The 10,606-nt window shown below is 47.1% G+C and overlaps 1 pseudogene; it reads right to left on the bottom strand.

The window, feature by feature from the left end:
• Positions 1-2,415: 2,415 nt before the first annotated feature.
• LOC136519566 (uncharacterized) lies at positions 2,416-10,012 on the bottom strand (annotated as a pseudogene).
• Positions 10,013-10,606: the final 594 nt, after the last annotated feature.

Below are 10,606 nucleotides of genomic sequence, written 5' to 3'. Positions count from 1 at the left end.
CACTTAAGCAGCACTGCAGTAGCCTCCATCTGCCTCGACTTAAGTTGTCGTGCTTCCAATTGACGCTATTACCTCTCGTACTGCTCCTCAGACACAATGAACCTACATATTGTTGGATCATCCTGCGTACAAAAACTACGGATGGTTACTTTTCTTTATCCATGCCAAATCAAAAGGAAAAAAAAATGCTCACCTTGATGTTGTGCAAGCACTCGACGAACACCTCATTTAGTCACTCCGGCTGCTTACTCCTGATCTGTATCAGAGGGGCTTGCATTTGGGGCAGTCGCCGAGGGGGCACTCCGGCGGCCTCTTGCTGCAGCTTGCCGTGGAGTTGGACCACGTCAACTCTCCCTTCATGGGGCTGCCCCTCATCGTCCCGGAGAGAGCGAACCGCGGCCGCCGAGTACGCACTACGCAGGCAGGGGTGCTTCGCCGGGGCCGAGCGAGGCTTCCATGGGTGTGCTGGCGAGGGGAACCGCGAGCCGCGCGGCCGCAACCAGGGGCCCGCCGGTGTCCTCGGCGGACGGTGGAGGTTTGAATCGCTGGCGGAGGAGGTCGCAGTCACTGGAATCTGGAGATTGATTTCTAAACCTGTTTGGCAGGGCTTCTGCGGGCTCCGGCTCCTGCCTCCCGCCCCTGTCGGCCGCCCACGGGCCGACAGGAGGCTACTGTTCACTGAAGCTGTTTTTCTCTCTCCTCTTTTCCGCTCTCACAGACAGGGGCGGAGCCGGAGAAGCTCGTTTTTCGGGCTCCGCGGCTCCGGCTCCGGCTCCGCCTGACACCTATCGGCCCGTGGGCGTCCGACAGGGGCAGGAGCCGGAGCCGCCGGAGCCCTGCCAAAGAGGTCCTAATTGTCGGCTCGAGGCGGTGAACTTTGGAGATCGATTTCTAATGGAGCTACCTGGTGCAGGGGCGTAATAACAAAAGGTACAGAGCAGGTGCAGGGAGGCAAACGCAAATGTACGAAGGGACTTTCTAGACCGCACATTTTAGATCTGATGGTACACAATGCAAGTTTACATGGTTGCACGTAGGATTGAGTTATATTTTCCCGTGTTCGAGGGCGCTGCCGGACCGCCAAGCAAGGACTCGAAGATTCTCCTACTCAAGGCAATCACGCCTTCAGTTAAGATTGATTCGCCTGCTGAAGGCAAGCAGGACGACGTTCTATTTAGTGGCAATATGGTCTAATAAAAGTGTATATATGTATATGTCGCTGCCGTGTTGCCCTGATGCTATAATTTGAACATGATGCTAGATTGAATGTGAATATGCTACCTGATGGCAATTCACACCCTGGCCTAAATAGTTGTAAAAAATATTGTAATCATGTTAAGATCTGCTATATAAAAAAATCAACACAGTAGTATTACAGCAATCATATTTATATGCTTCATCATGATCACATACAAGAATAATTTGCAGATGTTTAATAATCTAGTGTAGAAGTTGTTTGTCCATCTCATGTCTTGTTTGGATGTTGTCGGATTCACCTTAATCTACATGTAAGTGTGGATTGAGATGGAATTTAATTAAGTTCCACTTCAATCTACCCCAACACACATGGATTAATGTCAATCCCACTACATCGCCTCACTGATGGAGTGAGGAACCGATGGGTAATTACCAGCATCCATTTAATCTGTTGCATCGTGTTCAGGTCCTGGCTGGCCTCCTCGCCTTGCCAGCTCATTGCTCGTCGTCGGCGTCATGGAGCATAAGGGTAAGGCACTGTAGGGACATAAACCAATCGGACAGAGAATCTCGCAGAAAATATACACCTTGCCTGTTTGGAATACGGGAATACAAAACAGAGGAAAGAAAAAAAACGTAGGAATATGGTAGAGTGAAAAGTGAAAACCTACAGGATTCGAAAACACAGGAATAAATACTTTGAGCTGTTTGGATTGCACTGTTTCGTCTCTCTCTCCAACGCAGGCACTGCTGCCTCGGGCACACACGAAGGAAGCAAAAACCAGAGCTTTGAGCAGATGTTTTATTTCCTACGAAAGCACAGCAGCGCTACAGTATTCCAAAGGAAAGGAACTTCCAAATTCCTCCGTTCCAAACGCTCACGCGTACTTCCTTTCCTCCGTTTTCAGTTCCTGCAAATTTCCTTTGAAGTTCCTTTCATCCAAACAGGCCCTAAATGTGGAATCCCTTCCACAAGTCTTTCTTTTGAAAACTGAAGGGAGAATATAATAATCTAACATGGCAAGCAAACAGACTGCCTCAATTTAGGTACCATTGCATTGCAGTAGACAATATGAGGTACACGGTTACTAAGAAATGACAACGCATAGACCTGATGTGCAGTTTTGAAATTACAAACTAGTACAGGATCCTCAGTTGCCTCACTTTTCAATCCCAACAAAATCATTCAGACGGCACATGGTGATAAAGTTGGGTTATTCAGAACAATTGCTCGATGTTAGTTCCGTCGACAGGCGGATGACACATGGATTTGTGTGGGATCATTTCAAGTTTCACTTCACCATTGTCGAGGACACGCGAGACCACCTCCACACCGGTCAAGACCACAAAGTAGAGGACACTGTCATCGCTAAACCAGTTGCTGAAGAACCTTGCGATGCAAAACCTGCCTGAGCCCAGGTTCACCAGTTGAACACCCTCTCGATCTATTTCCAGTTCTTGTTCTGCCCATTCCTCCTGAAGCTGGAACTCCTCCCAACCGTGGCCAGCAGCTAGCTGTGGCGGGGAGTGGGCGTCCATGGTGGAGAGGTCAGCAGCAGCCAAGTGCTGGGCATCGCCGGAGAGGCCGAACCACAGCTTGAGCTCGGGCACATACTGTTGGATTTCTTTTAGTCATATTCATCAGATCGGAATACATAGTAATAGGAATACTTGTTCAAGATTTACAGTATATATTTATATAACCTAATGCATGAACTACAGAGATATAAAAGGAAGAAAAGGGGTAGGTGGAGTAGGAAAACGCAGACCATCGAAGGCCGTAGTGGTCGAAGCAGTCGGAGTGGAAGCACCGGCCGCGGCCTCGTTCGCGGATGCCATCTGCACGACGGCAGCGACGTTCGGTGGAGAGAGAGTCGGTGCAGTGGCGTCCTTGGCGGCGGCGTGTGCGTCGGGGTGGCGTTGCCGACGTCGGTGGTGCTTCCCGTCGCTGGCAGCGCCCCTTCTCAAGATCGGGTTAGGGTTAGGATGTCGACGGGGTGACTGGCGGCGCGGTGAACCTCGTACTGCGAGCTCCGGCCCCCACCTTTCCTTTATAGCGCTGTGCGACGGGGGCCCATCAACCATGTAGGGTTGGACGCCCCCGATCAGGGCGCGAGAACAAGGCCCAAAGGCCGTTGGGCCTAATGGCGTGGGAGATCAATCCAACATTCTCCCCCTTGATCTCTCATCACTTTCTTCGTTCTTTAATTCTTACTCAAAACTTTCAATTCATATTTTTCTTGCTTCCATCCTATTTCATCACAGATTAGTGCATAGAACTGTCCCATCGTCACAGCAATTAGTGCCGTTAGACTAACAGCCACAATACACTTCTCCGTTTTGAAATGTAAGCTTTCTTTGGGCCCTTCGTATGTTCGGGAATCATAGGATTTCCCTTAAACCCATGCCGGCTACGTGTTCTCTGAACACGTTGGGTGGCAAGCCCTTTGTGAGCGGATCCGCGAGCATTTTCTCTGTACTTAATGCTCAAGATTTATTATATGATCCCGAACTTTATCTTTCACAACATAGTACTTTATGTCAATGTGTTTGGCAGCACCACTTGACCTATTGTTGTGAGCGTACTGTACCGCTGGATTGTTATCACAATATAATCTCAGTGGTTCATTTATATCATCAATCACTTTCAATTCGGGTATGAATTTCTTCAGCCAATTCACCTGCCCCGTTGCCTCATAGCATGCTACAAACTCGGCATACATTGTCGAGGATGTAGTTACGGTTTGTTTGGAGCTTTTCCACGATATAGCCCCTCCTGCGAGAGTAAATACATATCCTGACGTGGATTTTCTTTCATCTCCCGCATAATCAGAATCTGAATACCCCTCTATCTGTAGGGAATCAGATCTTCTATACGTAAGCATGAGGCCTTTCGTACCTTGCAAATAACGCAGGACTTTCTTCACTAATTTCCAATGTTCAATTCCTGAATTCTTTTGATATCTGCCAAGTAACCCGGTAACAAAAGCTAAGTCAGGGCATGTACACACTTGAGCATATTGTAAACTTCCAACAGCTGAAGCATACGGTACCGCTTTCATTCGGTCAATTTCATATTGGTTCTTGGGACATTGATATTCCCCAAATCTATCGCCCTTGACTATAGGAGCAGGTGAAGGACTGCACGCATGCATACTAAATTTCTTCAGGACCTTTTCTATGTATGCCTTTTGCGATAATCCTAAAACTCCCTTTCTTCTGTCTCGGTGAATCTCTATTCCCAAAACGAACGAGAGCTCACCGAGATCTTTCATATCAAAGTTTGAGGACAAGAATTTCTTCGTTTCCATTAGTAGATTGATATCACTACTAGCAAGCAAGATATCATCCACATACAAAATTAGGAATATGTACTTTCCATTCTTGAACTTTGCGTAAACGCAATTGTCCTCAACATTTTCTTTAAACCCAAAACCTTTTATCGTTCTATCAAACTTCAAATACCACTGTCTTGAAGCTTGCTTCAATCCGTAGATTGATTTCTTCAGGCGGCATCCCATATTTTCCTTTCCTTTTATGACAAAACCTTTCGGTTGTGCCATATAAACATTTTCTTCCAAATCCCCGTTTAGGAAAGCCGTCTTTACATCCATTTGATGTAACTCCAAATCATAGTGGGCTACAAGTGCCATTATAATTCTGAAGGAATCTTTACATGAGACTGGAGAAAACGTCTCATTGTAATCAATCCCTTCTCTTTGCGTGAAGCCTTTCGCCACAAGTCGCGCTTTAAATCTTTCTATATTCCCTTGGGAGTCATATTTCGTTTTGTAAACCCATTTACAGCCTACTGTTTTGGCTCCTTTAGGAATATTTTCTAAGTTCCAAACTTTATTAGTACTCATTGATTTCAATTCATCTTCCATGGCCGTAAGCCACTTTGATGAGTGGTCGCTTCTCATGACTTCTTCAAATGAGGTGGGATCATCCCCATCTGAAATTCTTCTATTTCATAAACTTCATAGTCATTAGTAATAGCTGATCTTCTTATTCTTTGAGACCTTCTAGGTGCCTCTGGCACTTGTTCCACATTGGGCTGTTGTTGTTCTTCCTCATGTGCAACATTTGGTTCTATAGGTTCCTCAATGATAGGTTCCTCATGTTCATTCATTGTCGCCACGGGAGAACTTGCAACAGGTGTTGGCACTACAGTGTCCTGCACTATCGGTGCAACAGCAGCAGGTAGCGTGAAGAATGGTTCTTCAACCATCGGAGTGGGTACATGTACCCGCTTCTCCTGTAGGCTGATTTCTCGTGCTACCATGCTCCCCCTGATCATGTTATCCTCCAAGAACACAGCATGTCTTGTTTCTACAATCTTCGTATGTCTGTCAGGACAATAGAAGCGATATCCTTTCGATCTTTCTGGATAGCCAATAAAATGGCAGCTGACTGTCTTGGAGTCTAACTTTCCTATGTTTGGGTTAAACACTTTTGCCTCAGCTGGACAGCCCCACACACGCAAATGGTTAAGTGAGGGTTCCCTTCCTGTCCATAATTCATACGGTGTTTTAGGCACCGATTTACTTGGTACTCGATTAAGTATGTGAATGGCGGTTTTCAGTGCCTCCATCCATGAACTAATCGGTAATGTGGAGTAACTCGTCATGCTTCTTACCATATCCATTAAGGTACGATTACGTCTTTCAGCCACTCCATTCTGCTGAGGCTCCTCCGGTGTGGAGTATTGAGCAACTATGCCATTTTCCTGTAGGAACCTTGCAAATGGTCCAGGAATTTGGCCATATGGGGTATGTCGCCCATAGTACTCTCCACCTCGGTCTGATCGTACTATCTTGATTTTCTTATTGTGCTGATTTTCAACTTCAGCTTTAAATATTTTGAATTTATCCAATGCTTCCGATCTTTCTTTAATTGGATAAATATTGCCATAACGAGAGTAGTCGTCTGTGAATGTTATAAACGAATCATAACCATCCACACTTTTCACAAGAAAAGGACCACATATGTCTGTGCGGATTATTTCTAAAATTCCTGTGTTTCGTTTGGCATCTTTCTTAATTTTCTTGATATACTTTCCTTTGATGCAATCAATACATTGTTCTAAATCTGAAAATTCTAAGTGCGGGGGAATTGATTCCTTAACCAATCGTTCTATTCTCCCCCTCGAAATATGGCCCAAGCGACAATGCCATAATTTCGAAGAGACAGTATCAATTCTCTTCCGCTTCTTAGTTACATTCGCAGATGGGGAATCATTCACATTCTCATCGCATACATTGTTCGCATTCTGAGCAAGAGATAATAAATAAAGCTTGTCTTGTCGGAAGGCAAGACCAACACATTTATTATCAACCAGTATCTTACCCTTGCCATCACCAAAATGGCAATCAATTCCATCATCATCAAGTTTCGAAACACTTATCAAATTTCTACGCAAAGAGGGAACATAAAGTACTTCTTTAAGTCTAATTACAAAACCATTATTCAATTCTAAAGAAAAAACTCCAATGGCTTCAACATTGGCTTGCACTCCGTTTGCAACTTTAATCGTTCTTTCTCCTCTTTGCAAGGTTCTCGTCCCATTTAACCCCTGTAAGGAATTTGCAACATGAGTAGTTGCACCTGAATCAACCCACCAAGTGGATTTATCATAACATAAATACAGGGATTCATCTACAAATGTAATAAATTCATCACCTTTCTTTAGCAGAGATTTCAGGAAGTCTGGACAATCCCTCTTGTAGTGTCCCTTCTTGAAGCAGTGCTTGCACTGATCTTTTTCAGCTCCACCATACTGCTGATTCTCAGAATCCTGGGGTTTCTTTCCCTGTGAATTGGAGGAAGAGGCCTTATCCCACTTGGGTTTCCCTTGTGGTTTAGAATTCTTACCATTAAAGTTCTTTCTTTTGTTATCCTTCACAAAATGAGCGGATTCACATTGTGAGGACTTAATCCTCTCCTCTTCTTGAGCACACATTGAGATGAGTCTTTCTATGCCCCATCTTTCAGGCTGCATATTATAATTCACAATGAAGGTGTCATATTCTTTTGGCAAAGAAGCAAAAATCAAATGAATCAGGAAATCTTCCTCCTTCAAATTCATTTCCTTTAGCTTAGATGCCGTAGTGTTCATCTTCAAAATGTGCTCTCTTATGCTACCACCAGTGAATTTCTCATTCACAAGCTTCTTAATCAGTGAACTTGGCTGTGGCCTTGGTAGACCCAGTAAACTGACTCTTGATTTTCTCAAGATATTCTTTAGCAGTAGCACATTCAGGGATTGAGCCCCTTATCTGTTCTTCTATGGTGGCCTTGGCCACCAACAGGCACTTGCGGTTGGAGAGAGTCAATTGCCTATGTTCAAGGTCATATTTCATTCTTATTTCAGCATGATCACGCTTTCGAGCAGCGAAATCAGCGTCAGATTCATTTTCACCTCTCACCGGGTTCTCTGGCTCAGTAGGACACGGTGAGGTGATGGCAAAATCGACCTCTCCCAACGCAAGTTCCAATTCATACTTCTCTCGCCACACACGGTGATTGGTCCCATTGAGTGTCGGGATGTTGGCAATGTTCACAATGCATTTGCCTCCTGAAATCACACCAGAGTAAGTAAGAAACATTTATACATAAAATTTCATGCTTTAACTCAACGTTGGTCAAATTAAAACTTATAATTCATCCGTGCAAGCATTTTACATCACCGTTGGGCATAAGTAAAATTAATGCACAATTTCTCACGGGTCAAAAATTATAATATTGTTATTAACAACGTTGGTCAGAAAATAACAATATCATAATCGCATCAAAATTATCAGAAATTTATCACTTCTCTTAAAATTAAATTATCCCGTTGGTTCAAATTTAATCAAAAGAGAACGAAAATTATCATGCACAGCGGAAACATTAATAATCTTTTCATATTATTATTTTCCAGAAGCACTAAAAAATTCACTGTTTTCTGAGCAAAATATCGTTGGATAAAATTTGCACAGAAAAATTGTATCAAAATCATTCAAATTCATCAAAAAAATATGCATTAAAAAAATTGCTCATGGAAAATAATAACAAAATTTCATTCTTTCATTTCAGCCCAGCGCGGCCCAAGACCGCAAAAAACCGCCTCGGCCCAGTCCTCCGCGCGCGCGCAGGCCGCACCCAGGCCGCAACCTGGGCCTGGGCCGGCAAAGTCGCTCGGCAGCGCGCTCCCGCCTGGGCCTCGAGTTGGCCCATCGAATCTCGACCGTCCGTCTTGATCCGACGGCCAAGCGTTCGTTTCGCCCGATCAAAATCATCACCGCGGCCAGTGCCCTGGAAACCCTAGCGCATTCGCCCCTGCTCTTTCTCTCTCTCTTCTTCGCCGCGCTCTCTCTTCTCTCTTCAGCGCAGCGCAGCCGCAACCGAGAGCGAGCGACGACGAGCGAGCGGTCGGTGGAGCGAGCCTCGGCGCCGTCGCCGGCCCCCTCGCCGGCGCGCGTGCTCCCCAACGGGTGAGCACGCCGCCGTCGAGCGGCCTGGCCGCGGCGCTTCCTTGGCCGAGCCCGGCGAGCCAGCGCCCCCGGCTCGGCTTCTTCTCCCGCGCCGGCGAAGGTTCATCGCCGGGGCTCGCAGTACGAGGTTCACCGCGCCGCCAGTCACCCCACCGACATCCTAACCCTAACCCGATCTTGAGAAGGGGCGCTGCCAGCGACGGAAAGCACCACCGACGCCGGCAACGCCACCCCGACGCACACGCCGCCGCAAAGGACGCCACTGCACCGACTCTCTCTCCACCGAACGTCGCTGCCGGCGTGCAGATGGCATCCGCGAACGAGGCCGCGGCCGGTGCTTCCACTCCGACTGCTTCGATCACTACGGCCTTCGATGGTCTGCGTTTTCCTACTCCACCTACCCCTTTTCTTCCTTTTATATCTCTGTAGTTCATGCATTAGGTTATATAAATATATACTGTAAATCTTGAACAAGTATTCCTATTACTATGTATTCCGATCTGATGAATATGACTAAAACAAATCCAACACATACTCGACCTTGCCATGGAAGGGCAGGGTCCAGTCGCCGACCTTGTCCCATGTGTGGCTTGCCGTGTCCAGGGTGTAGGTGCCTCTGCCGTCAACGGATACGCAGATCTGAGAGCCACCACCGACGACGGCGTAGGAACGAATCTCGGGGTGCTCATTCGGATGGATGGGCTCAAGGACGAAGGGCGGCAGCGGATGGAGTTTGCAGTGCGAGGTCGTCTTGCCATTGCCGTAGAACAAGACCTCGAAATCCATGCTTGGCTGCCCAGCTGCAATATTAAAGCTTTCTACCTCTCGGAGATGCCTCACCATGAGGTATAGGCTTCCAGCACCGCCTCCTTCGCGTTCGTCTTTGGCATCAACTTCACCTTCCTCTTCGTGGTCATCTTCACCTTCCTCCTCTACGTGGTCGTCTTCGCCGTCGCTGCTAGGGACGAAGAGCGAGAGGCAACCACGCAACTTAGGCTTGCGGAACTCGGGCATGACCGCCACGTCCCGCGAGCTGGCGTCGTAGAGCAAGTTGCGCCCGGCCTGGTCCGTGGATAGCACCTTCCGTTGTCCAAATGGGTAACAGGCTAAGTCGCACGGTTCGCCTGCACCTCTCAAGCTGGGGCTCCGAACTTCAAGATCGGGTCGGGAAGCAGGATGCTATCCATCGTCGTCGTTGGCCGCCGGATTGGTGCTGGTGGTGGTGGCGGCGGCGTTGTATAAAAGAGTTGCTGGCTCTTCAGATCGATGCGGCGCAGCGATCTGGCGGCAGCCTTGTGGCTTTCCACGATCAGGTTCAGAAACCGCCGCGAGAGGCCCATGGTTGATCGGACGTCCAACTCCAAGTTCGATCTGACCCTGTCACAGGGGGCGGGAAGGGAAAAAAAACTTAGTAACAGAAGCATTCAGATCGACAGAAGCATTAGCTACGCCTACGCTAGATCTAGAAGATATGAGGAATGAAGAAAGAGTACCTCCAGCAGGACAGGACGCAGCAAAGAGATCCGATTCCCAAATCCCAAATGGATGGATTGCGCAGCCCCTCCTGTGCGACCGACCTAACCAGGAGCCTGCTTCAGCCTTCAAAGCAATAGGGCATTACTAATGCGTAACAAAAATCACGGAGAAAACAGATTAAACGAAACCAAAGGCGACGGCTTTCGATCAAACAGGATGAAGGTGCAGCAGATGTACAAGGCGAACCTGAGTAGCCCGGTCCGGGAGGGGAAGTGCCGATGTGCCGGAGATTTAACTTTTTACCATTATAAGAATTGTCACTTCCTCAAATAACACTTTAACGATTGCCAATACAACTTTATCAGCAGAACGAGAAAAGTCATACGAAAATACCACATTTGCTCACGTGGCACGCCAGCAACGCACTCCAGGTTGGATTCGAGTCAGCGGGGTGTGGC

This window comes from Miscanthus floridulus, chromosome 18 (assembly GCF_019320115.1).
Source record: "Miscanthus floridulus cultivar M001 chromosome 18, ASM1932011v1, whole genome shotgun sequence".
In the NCBI taxonomy this organism is placed as follows: domain Eukaryota; kingdom Viridiplantae; phylum Streptophyta; class Magnoliopsida; order Poales; family Poaceae; genus Miscanthus; species Miscanthus floridulus.
This window is presented reverse-complemented; position numbering and strand designations above follow the sequence as displayed.